Raw genomic sequence first — 21783 nt, 5'->3', positions numbered from 1 at the left:
GTGGTTAGCACGGTCACCTCACAGCAAGAAGGTCCTGGATTTGAGCCCAGCGGCGAGCAAGGGCCTTTCTGTGTGGAATTTGCATGTTCGCCCCGTGTTTGTGTGGGTTTCGCCCACAGTCCAAAGACATGCGGTTAGGTTAATTGGTGGCTCTAAATTGACCGTGAGTGTAAATGGCTGTTTGTCTCTATGTGTGAGCCTGGCGACTTGTCCAGGGTGTACTCCACCTCTTGCCCATAGTCAGCTGGGATAGGCTCCAGCTTGCCTGCTCCACTGTAGGACAGGACAAGCGGCTACAGGTGGATGGAAAGATATTCGACCTAGAGTATTTTCAGACAAGCAAACCCTTTTGGATTTGCTGATCTCCTAAACAGCTTCCACACGTAACATACCTGTAAGTAACCTATATACACACACCATAAAATTGTGATCCAGCATCCCTTACAGCTAGAAACCCTCTCTCAGATCCCTTTTCAACATATCAATCCTGTCCTTCTCAGCCCACGGTGAAGTAATGCATTTCCTGTTTTCATTGAGACACTCAGGCCAGGTTCCCAAGCCCGAACACTACGAAAGTCACCCGTAAGTTACACACCTGAATAACTAGGTTTTAAACAAAATTTAAAGAATCGGTGTTTGTTAAAATCATTTAGTCTTTAAAAAATATATTCGGATAAATAATTATGGTAATTTGTAGTGATAATCTATTAATTTAGAGTGGGCAATGTAGTACAAAGAGAAAGAAAGGAAAAGCTTACAGCACCTGGTATTCCCAGGCGGTCTCCCATCCAAGTACTAACCAGGCCCGACCCTGCTTAGCTTCCGAGATCAGACGAGATCGGGCGTTCTCAGGGTGGTATGGCCGTAAGCGAGAGACGAGATCTAAAGTTGCCTATTTGAAGACGGCCAGCGACCTCTCTCTCTCGAGAATGATTATAATGTATTGCGAATATGCTTCATTACTGATAACTGTAGTAAAGTGAGTTTGGCTACTCGCCTGAAAATGCCCATTTCTACTGTTAAAAAAAATAAATAAATAAATAAATAAATAAATAAATAAAGGACACTAACAAGAGCTGTTACAATTTTGCCTGGAAGAGGACCCAAGTTTATTTTACTCCCCCGTCCGGTGAGGAGAAGCGTAAGAGAGGCAAAACAAACAAACAAACAAACAAACAACCAAAGATCATTGTTGGTGAATTACAAGAAAAAGTACAATCTTGGGGTTTCCAAATCTCCAAAACAACCATAAGTCTTCACCTCCGTTCCAACAGATTATTTGGAGGGTATGCCAGAAAAAAAGAAAAGAAAAGAAAAGTCTTTTCTGTCATTTAACCACAAATGTAAGGGCGTGAGGCTTGTGAAATGCTAACGCTGTTTTAAAAGTTGTTTTGCTGGGGCACAGTGAACTTGGGTCCTCCTTCAGGCAAGTTTGTAACAGCTCCAGTTAGCGTCAACTTTATTATTATCCTAACAGTAGACATTGGCGTTTTCAGGCGAGTCGCTATATTTTTTTTTATATATATAACCATTCCCTGACTTCGGAAAGGTCAACACAATTCTTCCTGATTTGGTTTATCTCACTTTCGCTACGATAGTCAACCGTAATCCTGCTTGAGAGAGGTCGCGTGGCGTCTTCAAATAGGGAAGGATAAAGCCTTTCCCTCGCTTACGGCCATACCACCCTGAGAACGCCCGATCTCGTCTGATCTCGGAAGCTAAGCAGGGTCGGGCCTGGTTAGTACTTGGATGGGAGACCGCCTGGGAATACCAGGTGCTGTAAGCTTTTCATTTCTTTGAACTACATTGCCTACTCTAAATTAATAGATTATCACTGCAAATTACCACTAATTATTTACCTGAATATATTTTTTAAAGACTAAATGATTTTAACAAACACCGATTCTTTAAATTTTGTTTAAAACCTAGTTATCCAGGTGCGTAACTTACGGGTGGCTTTCTTAGTGTTCGGGCTTGGGAACCTGGCCTGAGTGTCTCAATGAAAACAGGAAATGCATTACTTTATAGCAGCCAGTGGGCTGAGAAGGACAGGATTGATATCTTGAAAAGGGATCCGAGAGAGGGTTACTAGCTGTAAGGGATACTGGATCACAATTTATGGTGTGTATATAGGTTACTTACAGGTATTTTATGTGTGGAAGCTGTTTAAGAGATCAGTAAATCCAAAAGGGTTTGCTTATCTGAAAATACACTAGGTCGAATATCTTTCCATCCATCTGTAGCCGCTTGTCCTGTCCCACAGTAAATCCAAAAGGGTTTGCCTATCTGAAAATACACGAGGTCGAATATCGATTAGTAGTAGTAGCAGTAGTAGTAGCAGCAGCATTTAAAAAAAAATATATATACAATACTGAACGGGATATAACTACAGTATAAACTCACCTGCTTTGTTAGCATCTTGTTGCCCAGCAGGTGGGAGTACTGAATAGTTGAAGGCCAAAAGAGCCTTGTGTATTCCCAGTCGCTCCAAAAGCAGTGTGAGTGAACATTTTATTGGACAGGACCTGTGTGTACCGCAAACAGACAGACTGTGCATAATGTTGATAGTGTTATGTTGACATTCATATTGAGATTTATTGACATAAATCTTAATAAAATTGAAGATTTAGTTGGGTCTCTTGACTCTGGGCTGTTAGTGATTTCTAATACCAACGGCATGAACATTGCCACAAGCAGCTATAAGATTTTTTTTCTTTGATAATTTCTCCCTGAGGGCGGTACAGTGGTGTAGTGATTAGCACTGTCGCCTCACAGCAAGAAGGTTTGCTGGTTGCTAGCATGTTTTCAGTAAAACTCTTCCTGCGATCACATTGTCTGTTGCCCTGCCATAACAAAAATTGTCAACTGTCCAACAAGCTAGTGGACTAATAAACCTCATCTCATCATCTCTAGCCGCTTTATCCTGTTCTACAGGGTCGCAGGCAAGCTGGAGCTGACTACGGGCAAAAGGCAGGGTACACCCTGGACAAGTCACCAGGTCATCACAGGGCTGACACATAGCCAACCACTCACGCCTACAGTCAATTTAGATTCACCAGTTGACCTAACCTGCATGTCTTTGGACTGTGGGGGAAACCGGAGCACCCGGAGGAAACCCACGTGGACAACATGCAAACTCCGTACAGAAAGGCCCTCGCCGGCCACGGGGCTCAAACCCAGACCTTCTTGCTGTGAGCCGACAGCGCTACACCACCATGCCGCCCACTAATAAACCCGTTTTAGCTAATTTTATATGAATCTGTCATGAATATTTTCCGTAAAGTGTGTTAGTAAATAATCCCACTTTTTAAAAAAAAAAAGTAAATTAAAAATAACTGCTGGATATAATACCATCTATTTTATGTAAATAAAGATCCAAATTTCATTGTCCGGTGGTCAAGTGTTTATGAGGTATGTTGCCTTGCATTTACGGCGGTGCTCCCTGTGGTGGCACTTGTTCATCTGTACGTATGGACGTCGAATGGTCAAAACCATCAAAAATCCGGTCAACACATTGCCATAGTCTCTTAAGCATCGGGCTCCACTCCATGCGCAAGGAGCTCAGCTAAAACCCAAGGGCTTTGCTGTCATGGGAAAACAATCAACAGCAGGGTTGTGTGATGCCGTTACTATCAAATATTTTCTTATAACAGCATTATCAAAAAGTGTTTTATCCTTCTTACAGTATGTCACAATTTACTAAGGATTACAATTTTGTTTACTGAAGAACAGCACATTGTACCTTTTATCCACTTATTGTTATGTTCAGTGTTGTGGAATATCTGTGAAACAAGTTAGTTCCTACTACCGGTACAGCGTCTTCCGTCCTCAGACTTCCCCGGAGCACAAAAGTTACACAAATGTTACACTGTTGACACTATATAGTGGTGCTTGAAAGTTTGTGAACCCTTTAGAATTTTCTATATTTCTGCATAAATATGACCTAAAACATGATCAGATTTTCAAACAAGCCCTAGAAATAGATAAAGAGAACCCAGCTGACCAGTTGAGTTTGGAAAAGGAATACTTGCATGTAGTCTACAGACATCCTGGTTACGTATAAACCGTCAAACCTCTCTTAATGCCACACCTTCATAGCAGAGGAGGGAGAAATTATCAAAGGAAAAAAAAAAATCTCACTTATGCCAGTGTTCATCATGCTTATGGCTAATTTTGTACAGTTGGTATTAGAAATCACTAACAGCCTGGAGTCTAGAGACCCAACTAAATCTTCAGTGTCACTGAGATCTCACAGAATGTCAACACGACACTATCAGCATTATAATCAGTCTGTCTGCTTGCAGCACACACAGTTCCTGGCCAGTAAAATGTTCACTCTCACTGCTTTTAGAGGTACTGGAAATACACAAGGCCCTTTTGGCATTCAACTACTTAGTACTACCACCTGCTGGACAACAAGATGATTACAAAGCAGGTGAGTTTATCCTGGAGTTACGTGCTTTTCAGTATTGTGTTTTTGTTGTGTTGTTTTTTTACTACTAGTACCACCTACTCCATAGATAGCGAGACCGATTAGGGGTGGCACGGTGGTGTAGTGGTTAGCACGGTCACCTCACAGCAAGAAGGTCCTGGATTTGAGCCCAGCGGCGAGCAAGGGCCTTTCTGTGTGGAATTTGCATGTTCGCCCCGTGTTTGTGTGGGTTTCGCCCACAGTCCAAAGACATGCGGTTAGGTTAATTGGTGGCTCTAAATTGACCGTGAGTGTAAATGGCTGTTTGTCTCTATGTGTGAGCCTGGCGACTTGTCCAGGGTGTACTCCACCTCTTGCCCATAGTCAGCTGGGATAGGCTCCAGCTTGCCTGCTCCACTGTAGGACAGGACAAGCGGCTACAGGTGGATGGAAAGATATTCGACCTAGAGTATTTTCAGACAAGCAAACCCTTTTGGATTTGCTGATCTCCTAAACAGCTTCCACACGTAAAATACCTGTAAGTAACCTATATACACACACCATAAAATTGTGATCCAGCATCCCTTACAGCTAGAAACCCTCTCTCAGATCCCTTTTCAACATATCAATCCTGTCCTTCTCAGCCCACGGTGAAGTAATGCATTTCCTGTTTTCATTGAGACACTCAGGCCAGGTTCCCAAGCCCGAACACTACGAAAGTCACCCGTAAGTTACACACCTGAATAACTAGGTTTTAAACAAAATTTAAAGAATCGGTGTTTGTTAAAATCATTTAGTCTTTAAAAAATATATTCGGATAAATAATTATGGTAATTTGTAGTGATAATCTATTAATTTAGAGTGGGCAATGTAGTACAAAGAGAAAGAAAGGAAAAGCTTACAGCACCTGGTATTCCCAGGCGGTCTCCCATCCAAGTACTAACCAGGCCCGACCCTGCTTAGCTTCCGAGATCAGACGAGATCGGGCGTTCTCAGGGTGGTATGGCCGTAAGCGAGAGACGAGATCTAAAGTTGCCTATTTGAAGACGGCCAGCGACCTCTCTCTCTCGAGAATGATTATAATGTATTGCGAATATGCTTCATTACTGATAACTGTAGTAAAGTGAGTTTGGCTACTCGCCTGAAAATGCCCATTTCTACTGTTAAAAAAATAAATAAATAAAAATAAATAAATAAATAAATAAAGGACACTAACAAGAGCTGTTACAATTTTGCCTGGAAGAGGACCCAAGTTTATTTTACTCCCCCGTCCGGTGAGGAGAAGCGTAAGAGAGGCAAAACAAACAAACAAACAAACAAACAAAAAACAACCAAAGATCATTGTTGGTGAATTACAAGAAAAAGTACAATCTTGGGGTTTCCAAATCTCCAAAACAACCATAAGTCTTCACCTCCATTCCAACAGATTATTTGGAGGGTATGCCAGAAAAAAAGAAAAGAAAAGAAAAGAAAAGAAAAGTCTTTTCTGTCATTTAACCACAAATGTAAGGGCGTGAGGCTTGTGAAATGCTAACGCTGTTTTAAAAGTTGTTTTGCTGGGGCACAGTGAACTTGGGTCCTCCTTCAGGCAAGTTTGTAACAGCTCCAGTTAGCGTCAACTTTATTATTATCCTAACAGTAGACATTGGCGTTTTCAGGCGAGTCGCTATATTTTTTTTTATATATATAACCATTCCCTGACTTCGGAAAGGTCAACACAATTCTTCCTGATTTGGTTTATCTCACTTTCGCTACGATAGTCAACCGTAATCCTGCTTGAGAGAGGTCGCGTGGCGTCTTCAAATAGGGAAGGATAAAGCCCTTCTCTCGTTTACGGCCATACCACCCTGAGAACGCCCGATCTCGTCTGATCTCGGAAGCTAAGCAGGGTCGGGCCTGGTTAGTACTTGGATGGGAGACCGCCTGGGAATACCAGGTGCTGTAAGCTTTTCATTTCTTTGAACTACATTGCCTACTCTAAATTAATAGATTATCACTGCAAATTACCACTAATTATTTACCTGAATATATTTTTTAAAGACTAAATGATTTTAACAAACACCGATTCTTTAAATTTTGTTTAAAACCTAGTTATCCAGGTGCGTAACTTACGGGTGGCTTTCTTAGTGTTCGGGCTTGGGAACCTGGCCTGAGTGTCTCAATGAAAACAGGAAATGCATTACTTTATAGCAGCCAGTGGGCTGAGAAGGACAGGATTGATATCTTGAAAAGGGATCCGAGAGAGGGTTACTAGCTGTAAGGGATACTGGATCACAATTTATGGTGTGTATATAGGTTACTTACAGGTATTTTATGTGTGGAAGCTGTTTAAGAGATCAGTAAATCCAAAAGGGTTTGCTTATCTGAAAATACACTAGGTCGAATATCTTTCCATCCATCTGTAGCCGCTTGTCCTGTCCCACAGTAAATCCAAAAGGGTTTGCCTATCTGAAAATACACGAGGTCGAATATCGATTAGTAGTAGTAGCAGTAATAGTAGCAGCAGCATTTAAAAAAAAATATATATACAATACTGAACGGGATATAACTACAGTATAAACTCACCTGCTTTGTTAGCATCTTGTTGCCCAGCAGGTGGGAGTACTGAATAGTTGAAGGCCAAAAGAGCCTTGTGTATTCCCAGTCGCTCCAAAAGCAGTGTGAGTGAACATTTTATTGGACAGGACCTGTGTGTACCGCAAACAGACAGACTGTGCATAATGTTGATAGTGTTATGTTGACATTCATATTGAGATTTATTGACATTAATCTTAATAAAATTGAAGATTTAGTTGGGTCTCTTGACTCTGGGCTGTTAGTGATTTCTAATACCAACGGCATGAACATTGCCACAAGCAGCTATAAGATTTTTTTTCTTTGATAATTTCTCCCTGAGGGCGGTACGGTGGTGTAGTGATTAGCACTGTCGCCTCACAGCAAGAAGGTTTGCTGGTTGCTAGCATGTTTTCAGTAAAACTCTTCCTGCGATCACATTGTCTGTTGCCCTGCCATAACAAAAATTGTCAACTGTCCAACAAGCTAGTGGACTAATAAACCTCATCTCATCATCTCTAGCCGCTTTATCCTGTTCTACAGGGTCGCAGGCAAGCTGGAGCTGACTACGGGCAAAAGGCAGGGTACACCCTGGACAAGTCACCAGGTCATCACAGGGCTGACACATAGCCAACCACTCACGCCTACAGTCAATTTAGATTCACCAGTTGACCTAACCTGCATGTCTTTGGACTGTGGGGGAAACCGGAGCACCCGGAGGAAACCCACGTGGACAACATGCAAACTCCGTACAGAAAGGCCCTCGCCGGCCACGGGGCTCAAACCCAGACCTTCTTGCTGTGAGCCGACAGCGCTACACCACCATGCCGCCCACTAATAAACCCGTTTTAGCTAATTTTATATGAATCTGTCATGAATATTTTCCGTAAAGTGTGTTAGTAAATAATCCCACTTTTTTAAAAAAAAAAGTAAATTAAAAATAACTGCTGGATATAATACCATCTATTTTATGTAAATGAAGATCCAAATTTCATTGTCCGGTGGTCAAGTGTTTATGAGATATGTTGCCTTGCATTTACGGCGGTGCTCCCTGTGGTGGCACTTGTTCATCTGTACGTATGGACGTCGAATGGTCAAAACCATCAAAAATCCGGTCAACACATTGCCATAGTCTCTTAAGCATCGGGCTCCACTCCATGCGCAAGGAGCTCAGCTAAAACCCAAGGGCTTTGCTGTCATGGGAAAACAATCAACAGCAGGGTTGTGTGATGCCGTTACTATCAAATATTTTCTTATAACAGCATTATCAAAAAGTGTTTTATCCTTCTTACAGTATGTCACAATTTACTAAGGATTACAATTTTGTTTACTGAAGAACAGCACATTGTACCTTTTATCCACTTATTGTTATGTTCAGTGTTGTGGAATATCTGTGAAACAAGTTAGTTCCTACTACCGGTACAGCGTCTTCCGTCCTCAGACTTCCCCGGAGCACAAAAGTTACACAAATGTTACACTGTTGACACTATATAGTGGTGCTTGAAAGTTTGTGAACCCTTTAGAATTTTCTATATTTCTGCATAAATATGACCTAAAACATGATCAGATTTTCAAACAAGCCCTAGAAATAGATAAAGAGAACCCAGCTGACCAGTTGAGTTTGGAAAAGGAATACTTGCATGTAGTCTACAGACATCCTGGTTACGTATAAACCGTCAAACCTCTCTTAATGCCACACCTTCATAGCAGAGGAGGGAGAAATTATCAAAGGAAAAAAAAAAATCTCACTTATGCCAGTGTTCATCATGCTTATGGCTAATTTTGTACAGTTGGTATTAGAAATCACTAACAGCCTGGAGTCTAGAGACCCAACTAAATCTTCAGTGTCACTGAGATCTCACAGAATGTCAACACGACACTATCAGCATTATAATCAGTCTGTCTGCTTGCAGCACACACAGTTCCTGGCCAGTAAAATGTTCACTCTCACTGCTTTTAGAGGTACTGGAAATACACAAGGCCCTTTTGGCATTCAACTACTTAGTACTACCACCTGCTGGACAACAAGATGATTACAAAGCAGGTGAGTTTATCCTGGAGTTACGTGCTTTTCAGTATTGTGTTTTTGTTGTGTTGTTTTTTTACTACTAGTACCACCTACTCCATAGATAGCGAGACCGATTAGGGGTGGCACGGTGGTGTAGTGGTTAGCACGGTCACCTCACAGCAAGAAGGTCCTGGATTTGAGCCCAGCGGCGAGCAAGGGCCTTTCTGTGTGGAATTTGCATGTTCGCCCCGTGTTTGTGTGGGTTTCGCCCACAGTCCAAAGACATGCGGTTAGGTTAATTGGTGGCTCTAAATTGACCGTGAGTGTAAATGGCTGTTTGTCTCTATGTGTGAGCCTGGCGACTTGTCCAGGGTGTACTCCACCTCTTGCCCATAGTCAGCTGGGATAGGCTCCAGCTTGCCTGCTCCACTGTAGGACAGGACAAGCGGCTACAGGTGGATGGAAAGATATTCGACCTAGAGTATTTTCAGACAAGCAAACCCTTTTGGATTTGCTGATCTCCTAAACAGCTTCCACACGTAAAATACCTGTAAGTAACCTATATACACACACCATAAAATTGTGATCCAGCATCCCTTACAGCTAGAAACCCTCTCTCAGATCCCTTTTCAACATATCAATCCTGTCCTTCTCAGCCCACGGTGAAGTAATGCATTTCCTGTTTTCATTGAGACACTCAGGCCAGGTTCCCAAGCCCGAACACTACGAAAGTCACCCGTAAGTTACACACCTGAATAACTAGGTTTTAAACAAAATTTAAAGAATCGGTGTTTGTTAAAATCATTTAGTCTTTAAAAAATATATTCGGATAAATAATTATGGTAATTTGTAGTGATAATCTATTAATTTAGAGTGGGCAATGTAGTACAAAGAGAAAGAAAGGAAAAGCTTACAGCACCTGGTATTCCCAGGCGGTCTCCCATCCAAGTACTAACCAGGCCCGACCCTGCTTAGCTTCCGAGATCAGACGAGATCGGGCGTTCTCAGGGTGGTATGGCCGTAAGCGAGAGACGAGATCTAAAGTTGCCTATTTGAAGACGGCCAGCGACCTCTCTCTCTCGAGAATGATTATAATGTATTGCGAATATGCTTCATTACTGATAACTGTAGTAAAGTGAGTTTGGCTACTCGCCTGAAAATGCCCATTTCTACTGTTAAAAAAATAAATAAAAATAAATAAATAAATAAAGGACACTAACAAGAGCTGTTACAATTTTGCCTGGAAGAGGACCCAAGTTTATTTTACTCCCCCGTCCGGTGAGGAGAAGCGTAAGAGAGGCAAAACAAACAAACAAACAAACAAAAAACAACCAAAGATCATTGTTGGTGAATTACAAGAAAAAGTACAATCTTGGGGTTTCCAAATCTCCAAAACAACCATAAGTCTTCACCTCCATTCCAACAGATTATTTGGAGGGTATGCCAGAAAAAAAGAAAAGAAAAGAAAAGAAAAGAAAAGAAAAGAAAAGTCTTTTCTGTCATTTAACCACAAATGTAAGGGCGTGAGGCTTGTGAAATGCTAACGCTGTTTTAAAAGTTGTTTTGCTGGGGCACAGTGAACTTGGGTCCTCCTTCAGGCAAGTTTGTAACAGCTCCAGTTAGCGTCAACTTTATTATTATCCTAACAGTAGACATTGGCGTTTTCAGGCGAGTCGCTATATTTTTTTTTATATATATAACCATTCCCTGACTTCGGAAAGGTCAACACAATTCTTCCTGATTTGGTTTATCTCACTTTCGCTACGATAGTCAACCGTAATCCTGCTTGAGAGAGGTCGCGTGGCGTCTTCAAATAGGGAAGGATAAAGCCTTTCTCTCGTTTACGGCCATACCACCCTGAGAACGCCCGATCTCGTCTGATCTCGGAAGCTAAGCAGGGTCGGGCCTGGTTAGTACTTGGATGGGAGACCGCCTGGGAATACCAGGTGCTGTAAGCTTTTCATTTCTTTGAACTACATTGCCTACTCTAAATTAATAGATTATCACTGCAAATTACCACTAATTATTTACCTGAATATATTTTTTAAAGACTAAATGATTTTAACAAACACCGATTCTTTAAATTTTGTTTAAAACCTAGTTATCCAGGTGCGTAACTTACGGGTGGCTTTCTTAGTGTTCGGGCTTGGGAACCTGGCCTGAGTGTCTCAATGAAAACAGGAAATGCATTACTTTATAGCAGCCAGTGGGCTGAGAAGGACAGGATTGATATCTTGAAAAGGGATCCGAGAGAGGGTTACTAGCTGTAAGGGATACTGGATCACAATTTATGGTGTGTATATAGGTTACTTACAGGTATTTTATGTGTGGAAGCTGTTTAAGAGATCAGTAAATCCAAAAGGGTTTGCTTATCTGAAAATACACTAGGTCGAATATCTTTCCATCCATCTGTAGCCGCTTGTCCTGTCCTACAGTAAATCCAAAAGGGTTTGCCTATCTGAAAATACACGAGGTCGAATATCGATTAGTAGTAGTAGCAGTAGTAGTAGCAGCAGCATTTAAAAAAAAAAAAAATACAATACTGAACGGGATATAACTACAGTATAAACTCACCTGCTTTGTTAGCATCTTGTTGCCCAGCAGGTGGGAGTACTGAATAGTTGAAGGCCAAAAGAGCCTTGTGTATTCCCAGTCGCTCCAAAAGCAGTGTGAGTGAACATTTTATTGGCCAGGACCTGTGTGTACCGCAAACAGACAGACTGTGCATAATGTTGATAGTGTTATGTTGACATTCATATTGAGATTTATTGACATTAATCTTAATAAAATTGAAGATTTAGTTGGGTCTCTTGACTCTGGGCTGTTAGTGATTTCTAATACCAACGGCATGAACATTGCCACAAGCAGCTATAAGATTTTTTTTCTTTGATAATTTCTCCCTGAGGGCGGTACGGTGGTGTAGTGATTAGCACTGTCGCCTCACAGCAAGAAGGTTTGCTGGTTGCTAGCATGTTTTCAGTAAAACTCTTCCTGCGATCACATTGTCTGTTGCCCTGCCATAACAAAAATTGTCAACTGTCCAACAAGCTAGTGGACTAATAAACCTCATCTCATCATCTCTAGCCGCTTTATCCTGTTCTACAGGGTCGCAGGCAAGCTGGAGTTGACTACGGGCAAAAGGCAGGGTACACCCTGGACAAGTCGCCAGGTCATCACAGGGCTGACACATAGACACAGACAACCATTCACACTCACATTCACACCTACGGTCAATTTAGAGTCACCAGTTGACCTAACCTGCATGTCTTTGGACTGTGGGGGAAACCGGAGCACCCGGAGGAAACCCACGTGGACAACATGCAAACTCCGTACAGAAAGGCCCTCGCCGGCCACGGGGCTCAAACCCAAACCTTCTTGCTGTGAGCCGACAGCGCTACACCACCATGCCGCCCACTAATAAACCCGTTTTAGCTAATTTTATATGAATCTGTCATGAATATTTTCCGTAAAGTGTGTTAGTAAATAATCCCACTTTTTTAAAAAAAAAAGTAAATTAAAAATAACTGCTGGATATAATACCATCTATTTTATGTAAATAAAGATCCAAATTTCATTGTCCGGTGGTCAAGTGTTTATGAGGTATGTTGCCTTGCATTTACGGCGGTGCTCCCTGTGGTGGCACTTGTTCATCTGTACGTATGGACGTCGAATGGTCAAAACCATCAAAAATCCGGTCAACACATTGCCATAGTCTCTTAAGCATCGGGCTCCACTCCATGCGCAAGGAGCTCAGCTAAAACCCAAGGGCTTTGCTGTCATGGGAAAACAATCAACAGCAGGGTTGTGTGATGCCGTTACTATCAAATATTTTCTTATAACAGCATTATCAAAAAGTGTTTTATCCTTCTTACAGTATGTCACAATTTACTAAGGATTACAATTTTGTTTACTGAAGAACAGCACATTGTACCTTTTATCCACTTATTGTTATGTTCAGTGTTGTGGAATATCTGTGAAACAAGTTAGTTCCTACTACCGGTACAGCGTCTTCCGTCCTCAGACTTCCCCGGAGCACAAAAGTTACACAAATGTTACACTGTTGACACTATATAGTGGTGCTTGAAAGTTTGTGAACCCTTTAGAATTTTCTATATTTCTGCATAAATATGACCTAAAACATGATCAGATTTTCAAACAAGCCCTAGAAATAGATAAAGAGAACCCAGCTGACCAGTTGAGTTTGGAAAAGGAATACTTGCATGTAGTCTACAGACATCCTGGTTACGTATAAACCGTCAAACCTCTCTTAATGCCACACCTTCATAGCAGAGGAGGGAGAAATTATCAAAGGAAAAAAAAAAATCTCACTTATGCCAGTGTTCATCATGCTTATGGCTAATTTTGTACAGTTGGTATTAGAAATCACTAACAGCCTGGAGTCTAGAGACCCAACTAAATCTTCAGTGTCACTGAGATCTCACAGAATGTCAACACGACACTATCAGCATTATAATCAGTCTGTCTGCTTGCAGCACACACAGTTCCTGGCCAGTAAAATGTTCACTCTCACTGCTTTTAGAGGTACTGGAAATACACAAGGCCCTTTTGGCATTCAACTACTTAGTACTACCACCTGCTGGACAACAAGATGATTACAAAGCAGGTGAGTTTATCCTGGAGTTACGTGCTTTTCAGTATTGTGTTTTTGTTGTGTTGTTTTTTTACTACTAGTACCACCTACTCCATAGATAGCGAGACCGATTAGGGGTGGCACGGTGGTGTAGTGGTTAGCACGGTCACCTCACAGCAAGAAGGTCCTGGATTTGAGCCCAGCGGCGAGCAAGGGCCTTTCTGTGTGGAATTTGCATGTTCGCCCCGTGTTTGTGTGGGTTTCGCCCACAGTCCAAAGACATGCGGTTAGGTTAATTGGTGGCTCTAAATTGACCGTGAGTGTAAATGGCTGTTTGTCTCTATGTGTGAGCCTGGCGACTTGTCCAGGGTGTACTCCACCTCTTGCCCATAGTCAGCTGGGATAGGCTCCAGCTTGCCTGCTCCACTGTAGGACAGGACAAGCGGCTACAGGTGGATGGAAAGATATTCGACCTAGAGTATTTTCAGACAAGCAAACCCTTTTGGATTTGCTGATCTCCTAAACAGCTTCCACACGTAAAATACCTGTAAGTAACCTATATACACACACCATAAAATTGTGATCCAGCATCCCTTACAGCTAGAAACCCTCTCTCAGATCCCTTTTCAACATATCAATCCTGTCCTTCTCAGCCCACGGTGAAGTAATGCATTTCCTGTTTTCATTGAGACACTCAGGCCAGGTTCCCAAGCCCGAACACTACGAAAGTCACCCGTAAGTTACACACCTGAATAACTAGGTTTTAAACAAAATTTAAAGAATCGGTGTTTGTTAAAATCATTTAGTCTTTAAAAAATATATTCGGATAAATAATTATGGTAATTTGTAGTGATAATCTATTAATTTAGAGTGGGCAATGTAGTACAAAGAGAAAGAAAGGAAAAGCTTACAGCACCTGGTATTCCCAGGCGGTCTCCCATCCAAGTACTAACCAGGCCCGACCCTGCTTAGCTTCCGAGATCAGACGAGATCGGGCGTTCTCAGGGTGGTATGGCCGTAAGCGAGAGACGAGATCTAAAGTTGCCTATTTGAAGACGGCCAGCGACCTCTCTCTCTCGAGAATGATTATAATGTATTGCGAATATGCTTCATTACTGATAACTGTAGTAAAGTGAGTTTGGCTACTCGCCTGAAAATGCCCATTTCTACTGTTAAAAAAATAAATAAATAAAAATAAATAAATAAATAAATAAAGGACACTAACAAGAGCTGTTACAATTTTGCCTGGAAGAGGACCCAAGTTTATTTTACTCCCCCGTCCGGTGAGGAGAAGCGTAAGAGAGGCAAAACAAACAAACAAACAAACAAACAAAAAACAACCAAAGATCATTGTTGGTGAATTACAAGAAAAAGTACAATCTTGGGGTTTCCAAATCTCCAAAACAACCATAAGTCTTCACCTCCATTCCAACAGATTATTTGGAGGGTATGCCAGAAAAAAAGAAAAGAAAAGAAAAGAAAAGAAAAGTCTTTTCTGTCATTTAACCACAAATGTAAGGGCGTGAGGCTTGTGAAATGCTAACGCTGTTTTAAAAGTTGTTTTGCTGGGGCACAGTGAACTTGGGTCCTCCTTCAGGCAAGTTTGTAACAGCTCCAGTTAGCGTCAACTTTATTATTATCCTAACAGTAGACATTGGCGTTTTCAGGCGAGTCGCTATATTTTTTTTTATATATATAACCATTCCCTGACTTCGGAAAGGTCAACACAATTCTTCCTGATTTGGTTTATCTCACTTTCGCTACGATAGTCAACCGTAATCCTGCTTGAGAGAGGTCGCGTGGCGTCTTCAAATAGGGAAGGATAAAGCCCTTCTCTCGTTTACGGCCATACCACCCTGAGAACGCCCGATCTCGTCTGATCTCGGAAGCTAAGCAGGGTCGGGCCTGGTTAGTACTTGGATGGGAGACCGCCTGGGAATACCAGGTGCTGTAAGCTTTTCATTTCTTTGAACTACATTGCCTACTCTAAATTAATAGATTATCACTGCAAATTACCACTAATTATTTACCTGAATATATTTTTTAAAGACTAAATGATTTTAACAAACACCGATTCTTTAAATTTTGTTTAAAACCTAGTTATCCAGGTGCGTAACTTACGGGTGGCTTTCTTAGTGTTCGGGCTTGGGAACCTGGCCTGAGTGTCTCAATGAAAACAGGAAATGCATTACTTTATAGCAGCCAGTGGGCTGAGAAGGACAGGATTGATATCTTGAAAAGGGATCCGAGAGAGGGTTACTAGCTGTAAGGGATACTGGATCACAATTTATGGTGTGTATATAGGTTACTTACAGGTATTTTATGTGTGGAAGCTGTTTAAGAGATCAGTAAATCCAAAAGGGTTTGCTTATCTGAAAATACACTAGGTCGAATATCTTTCCATCCATCTGTAGCCGCTTGTCCTGTCCCACAGTAAATCCAAAAGGGTTTGCCTATCTGAAAATACACGAGGTCGAATATCGATTAGTAGTAGTAGCAGTAATAGTAGCAGCAGCATTTAAAAAAAAATATATATACAATACTGAACGGGATATAACTACAGTATAAACTCACCTGCTTTGTTAGCATCTTGTTGCCCAGCAGGTGGGAGTACTGAATAGTTGAAGGCCAAAAGAGCCTTGTGTATTCCCAGTCGCTCCAAAAGCAGTGTGAGTGAACATTTTATTGGACAGGACCTGTGTGTACCGCAAACAGACAGACTGTGCATAATGTTGATAGTGTTATGTTGACATTCATATTGAGATTTATTGACATTAATCTTAATAAAATTGAAGATTTAGTTGGGTCTCTTGACTCTGGGCTGTTAGTGATTTCTAATACCAACGGCATGAACATTGCCACAAGCAGCTATAAGATTTTTTTTCTTTGATAATTTCTCCCTGAGGGCGGTACGGTGGTGTAGTGATTAGCACTGTCGCCTCACAGCAAGAAGGTTTGCTGGTTGCTAGCATGTTTTCAGTAAAACTCTTCCTGCGATCACATTGTCTGTTGCCCTGCCATAACAAAAATTGTCAACTGTCCAACAAGCTAGTGGACTAATAAACCTCATCTCATCATCTCTAGCCGCTTTATCCTGTTCTACAGGGTCGCAGGCAAGCTGGAGCTGACTACGGGCAAAAGGCAGGGTACACCCTGGACAAGTCACCAGGTCATCACAGGGCTGACACATAGCCAACCACTCACGCCTACAGTCAATTTAGATTCACCAGTTGACCTAACCTGCATGTCTTTGGACTGTGGGGGAAACCGGAGCACCCGGAGGAAACCCACGTGGACAACATGCAAACTCCGTACAGAAAGGCCCTCGCCGGCCACGGGGCTCAAACCCAGACCTTCTTGCTGTGAGCCGACAGCGCTACACCACCATGCCGCCCACTAATAAACCCGTTTTAGCTAATTTTATATGAATCTGTCATGAATATTTTCCGTAAAGTGTGTTAGTAAATAATCCCACTTTTTTAAAAAAAAAAGTAAATTAAAAATAACTGCTGGATATAATACCATCTATTTTATGTAAATGAAGATCCAAATTTCATTGTCCGGTGGTCAAGTGTTTATGAGATATGTTGCCTTGCATTTACGGCGGTGCTCCCTGTGGTGGCACTTGTTCATCTGTACGTATGGACGTCGAATGGTCAAAACCATCAAAAATCCGGTCAACACATTGCCATAGTCTCTTAAGCATCGGGCTCCACTCCATGCGCAAGGAGCTCAGCTAAAACCCAAGGGCTTTGCTGTCATGGGAAAACAATCAACAGCAGGGTTGTGTGATGCCGTTACTATCAAATATTTTCTTATAACAGCATTATCAAAAAGTGTTTTATCCTTCTTACAGTATGTCACAATTTACTAAGGATTACAATTTTGTTTACTGAAGAACAGCACATTGTACCTTTTATCCACTTATTGTTATGTTCAGTGTTGTGGAATATCTGTGAAACAAGTTAGTTCCTACTACCGGTACAGCGTCTTCCGTCCTCAGACTTCCCCGGAGCACAAAAGTTACACAAATGTTACACTGTTGACACTATATAGTGGTGCTTGAAAGTTTGTGAACCCTTTAGAATTTTCTATATTTCTGCATAAATATGACCTAAAACATGATCAGATTTTCAAACAAGCCCTAGAAATAGATAAAGAGAACCCAGCTGACCAGTTGAGTTTGGAAAAGGAATACTTGCATGTAGTCTACAGACATCCTGGTTACGTATAAACCGTCAAACCTCTCTTAATGCCACACCTTCATAGCAGAGGAGGGAGAAATTATCAAAGGAAAAAAAAAAATCTCACTTATGCCAGTGTTCATCATGCTTATGGCTAATTTTGTACAGTTGGTATTAGAAATCACTAACAGCCTGGAGTCTAGAGACCCAACTAAATCTTCAGTGTCACTGAGATCTCACAGAATGTCAACACGACACTATCAGCATTATAATCAGTCTGTCTGCTTGCAGCACACACAGTTCCTGGCCAGTAAAATGTTCACTCTCACTGCTTTTAGAGGTACTGGAAATACACAAGGCCCTTTTGGCATTCAACTACTTAGTACTACCACCTGCTGGACAACAAGATGATTACAAAGCAGGTGAGTTTATCCTGGAGTTACGTGCTTTTCAGTATTGTGTTTTTGTTGTGTTGTTTTTTTACTACTAGTACCACCTACTCCATAGATAGCGAGACCGATTAGGGGTGGCACGGTGGTGTAGTGGTTAGCACGGTCACCTCACAGCAAGAAGGTCCTGGATTTGAGCCCAGCGGCGAGCAAGGGCCTTTCTGTGTGGAATTTGCATGTTCGCCCCGTGTTTGTGTGGGTTTCGCCCACAGTCCAAAGACATGCGGTTAGGTTAATTGGTGGCTCTAAATTGACCGTGAGTGTAAATGGCTGTTTGTCTCTATGTGTGAGCCTGGCGACTTGTCCAGGGTGTACTCCACCTCTTGCCCATAGTCAGCTGGGATAGGCTCCAGCTTGCCTGCTCCACTGTAGGACAGGACAAGCGGCTACAGGTGGATGGAAAGATATTCGACCTAGAGTATTTTCAGACAAGCAAACCCTTTTGGATTTGCTGATCTCCTAAACAGCTTCCACACGTAAAATACCTGTAAGTAACCTATATACACACACCATAAAATTGTGATCCAGCATCCCTTACAGCTAGAAACCCTCTCTCAGATCCCTTTTCAACATATCAATCCTGTCCTTCTCAGCCCACGGTGAAGTAATGCATTTCCTGTTTTCATTGAGACACTCAGGCCAGGTTCCCAAGCCCGAACACTACGAAAGTCACCCGTAAGTTACACACCTGAATAACTAGGTTTTAAACAAAATTTAAAGAATCGGTGTTTGTTAAAATCATTTAGTCTTTAAAAAATATATTCGGATAAATAATTATGGTAATTTGTAGTGATAATCTATTAATTTAGAGTGGGCAATGTAGTACAAAGAGAAAGAAAGGAAAAGCTTACAGCACCTGGTATTCCCAGGCGGTCTCCCATCCAAGTACTAACCAGGCCCGACCCTGCTTAGCTTCCGAGATCAGACGAGATCGGGCGTTCTCAGGGTGGTATGGCCGTAAGCGAGAGACGAGATCTAAAGTTGCCTATTTGAAGACGGCCAGCGACCTCTCTCTCTCGAGAATGATTATAATGTATTGCGAATATGCTTCATTACTGATAACTGTAGTAAAGTGAGTTTGGCTACTCGCCTGAAAATGCCCATTTCTACTGTTAAAAAAATAAATAAAAATAAATAAATAAATAAAGGACACTAACAAGAGCTGTTACAATTTTGCCTGGAAGAGGACCCAAGTTTATTTTACTCCCCCGTCCGGTGAGGAGAAGCGTAAGAGAGGCAAAACAAACAAACAAACAAACAAAAAACAACCAAAGATCATTGTTGGTGAATTACAAGAAAAAGTACAATCTTGGGGTTTCCAAATCTCCAAAACAACCATAAGTCTTCACCTCCATTCCAACAGATTATTTGGAGGGTATGCCAGAAAAAAAGAAAAGAAAAGAAAAGAAAAGAAAAGAAAAGAAAAGTCTTTTCTGTCATTTAACCACAAATGTAAGGGCGTGAGGCTTGTGAAATGCTAACGCTGTTTTAAAAGTTGTTTTGCTGGGGCACAGTGAACTTGGGTCCTCCTTCAGGCAAGTTTGTAACAGCTCCAGTTAGCGTCAACTTTATTATTATCCTAACAGTAGACATTGGCGTTTTCAGGCGAGTCGCTATATTTTTTTTTATATATATAACCATTCCCTGACTTCGGAAAGGTCAACACAATTCTTCCTGATTTGGTTTATCTCACTTTCGCTACGATAGTCAACCGTAATCCTGCTTGAGAGAGGTCGCGTGGCGTCTTCAAATAGGGAAGGATAAAGCCTTTCTCTCGTTTACGGCCATACCACCCTGAGAACGCCCGATCTCGTCTGATCTCGGAAGCTAAGCAGGGTCGGGCCTGGTTAGTACTTGGATGGGAGACCGCCTGGGAATACCAGGTGCTGTAAGCTTTTCATTTCTTTGAACTACATTGCCTACTCTAAATTAATAGATTATCACTGCAAATTACCACTAATTATTTACCTGAATATATTTTTTAAAGACTAAATGATTTTAACAAACACCGATTCTTTAAATTTTGTTTAAAACCTAGTTATCCAGGTGCGTAACTTACGGGTGGCTTTCTTAGTGTTCGGGCTTGGGAACCTGGCCTGAGTGTCTCAATGAAAACAGGAAATGCATTACTTTATAGCAGCCAGTGGGCTGAGAAGGACAGGATTGATATCTTGAAAAGGGATCCGAGAGAGGGTTACTAGCTGTAAGGGATACTGGATCACAATTTATGGTGTGTATATAGGTTACTTACAGGTATTTTATGTGTGGAAGCTGTTTAAGAGATCAGTAAATCCAAAAGGGTTTGCTTATCTGAAAATACACTAGGTCGAATATCTTTCCATCCATCTGTAGCCGCTTGTCCTGTCCTACAGTAAATCCAAAAGGGTTTGCCTATCTGAAAATACACGAGGTCGAATATCGATTAGTAGTAGTAGCAGTAGTAGTAGCAGCAGCATTTAAAAAAAAAAAAAATACAATACTGAACGGGATATAACTACAGTATAAACTCACCTGCTTTGTTAGCATCTTGTTGCCCAGCAGGTGGGAGTACTGAATAGTTGAAGGCCAAAAGAGCCTTGTGTATTCCCAGTCGCTCCAAAAGCAGTGTGAGTGAACATTTTATTGGCCAGGACCTGTGTGTACCGCAAACAGACAGACTGTGCATAATGTTGATAGTGTTATGTTGACATTCATATTGAGATTTATTGACATTAATCTTAATAAAATTGAAGATTTAGTTGGGTCTCTTGACTCTGGGCTGTTAGTGATTTCTAATACCAACGGCATGAACATTGCCACAAGCAGCTATAAGATTTTTTTTCTTTGATAATTTCTCCCTGAGGGCGGTACGGTGGTGTAGTGATTAGCACTGTCGCCTCACAGCAAGAAGGTTTGCTGGTTGCTAGCATGTTTTCAGTAAAACTCTTCCTGCGATCACATTGTCTGTTGCCCTGCCATAACAAAAATTGTCAACTGTCCAACAAGCTAGTGGACTAATAAACCTCATCTCATCATCTCTAGCCGCTTTATCCTGTTCTACAGGGTCGCAGGCAAGCTGGAGTTGACTACGGGCAAAAGGCAGGGTACACCCTGGACAAGTCGCCAGGTCATCACAGGGCTGACACATAGACACAGACAACCATTCACACTCACATTCACACCTACGGTCAATTTAGAGTCACCAGTTGACCTAACCTGCATGTCTTTGGACTGTGGGGGAAACCGGAGCACCCGGAGGAAACCCACGTGGACAACATGCAAACTCCGTACAGAAAGGCCCTCGCCGGCCACGGGGCTCAAACCCAAACCTTCTTGCTGTGAGCCGACAGCGCTACACCACCATGCCGCCCACTAATAAACCCGTTTTAGCTAATTTTATATGAATCTGTCATGAATATTTTCCGTAAAGTGTGTTAGTAAATAATCCCACTTTTTTAAAAAAAAAAGTAAATTAAAAATAACTGCTGGATATAATACCATCTATTTTATGTAAATAAAGATCCAAATTTCATTGTCCGGTGGTCAAGTGTTTATGAGGTATGTTGCCTTGCATTTACGGCGGTGCTCCCTGTGGTGGCACTTGTTCA

General features: G+C 41.7%; 10 non-coding genes across 10 annotated transcripts; 5 read left to right on the top strand and 5 right to left on the bottom strand.

Moving 5' to 3' along the window:
• Positions 1–751: 751 nt before the first annotated feature.
• Positions 752–870, bottom strand: LOC132869496 (5S ribosomal RNA). Its single transcript, XR_009650960.1, has one exon. It is a non-coding gene; the product is annotated as a 5S ribosomal RNA (ribosomal RNA).
• Positions 871–1667: 797 nt separating this feature from the next.
• Positions 1668–1786, top strand: LOC132869495 (5S ribosomal RNA). The gene has a single exon (XR_009650959.1). It is a non-coding gene; the product is annotated as a 5S ribosomal RNA (ribosomal RNA).
• A 3520-nt stretch (positions 1787–5306) lies between these two features.
• Positions 5307–5425, bottom strand: LOC132869493 (5S ribosomal RNA). The gene has a single exon (XR_009650958.1). It is a non-coding gene; the product is annotated as a 5S ribosomal RNA (ribosomal RNA).
• Positions 5426–6240: 815 nt separating this feature from the next.
• On the top strand, positions 6241–6359 carry LOC132869512 (5S ribosomal RNA). Its single transcript, XR_009650976.1, has one exon. It is a non-coding gene; the product is annotated as a 5S ribosomal RNA (ribosomal RNA).
• Positions 6360–9879: 3520 nt separating this feature from the next.
• Positions 9880–9998, bottom strand: LOC132869492 (5S ribosomal RNA). Its single transcript, XR_009650957.1, has one exon. It is a non-coding gene; the product is annotated as a 5S ribosomal RNA (ribosomal RNA).
• Positions 9999–10811: 813 nt separating this feature from the next.
• On the top strand, positions 10812–10930 carry LOC132869511 (5S ribosomal RNA). The gene has a single exon (XR_009650975.1). It is a non-coding gene; the product is annotated as a 5S ribosomal RNA (ribosomal RNA).
• A 3537-nt stretch (positions 10931–14467) lies between these two features.
• Positions 14468–14586, bottom strand: LOC132869491 (5S ribosomal RNA). Its single transcript, XR_009650956.1, has one exon. It is a non-coding gene; the product is annotated as a 5S ribosomal RNA (ribosomal RNA).
• Positions 14587–15401: 815 nt separating this feature from the next.
• Positions 15402–15520, top strand: LOC132869509 (5S ribosomal RNA). Its single transcript, XR_009650973.1, has one exon. It is a non-coding gene; the product is annotated as a 5S ribosomal RNA (ribosomal RNA).
• Positions 15521–19040: 3520 nt separating this feature from the next.
• On the bottom strand, positions 19041–19159 carry LOC132869486 (5S ribosomal RNA). The gene has a single exon (XR_009650951.1). It is a non-coding gene; the product is annotated as a 5S ribosomal RNA (ribosomal RNA).
• An 813-nt stretch (positions 19160–19972) lies between these two features.
• LOC132869508 (5S ribosomal RNA) lies at positions 19973–20091 on the top strand. The gene has a single exon (XR_009650972.1). It is a non-coding gene; the product is annotated as a 5S ribosomal RNA (ribosomal RNA).
• Positions 20092–21783: the final 1692 nt, after the last annotated feature.

Source organism: Neoarius graeffei, chromosome 20 (assembly GCF_027579695.1).
Source record: "Neoarius graeffei isolate fNeoGra1 chromosome 20, fNeoGra1.pri, whole genome shotgun sequence".
NCBI classification, from domain to species: domain Eukaryota; kingdom Metazoa; phylum Chordata; class Actinopteri; order Siluriformes; family Ariidae; genus Neoarius; species Neoarius graeffei.
The sequence above is the reverse complement of the archived record's forward strand: the minus strand, read 5'-3'. Positions and strand labels throughout refer to the sequence as shown.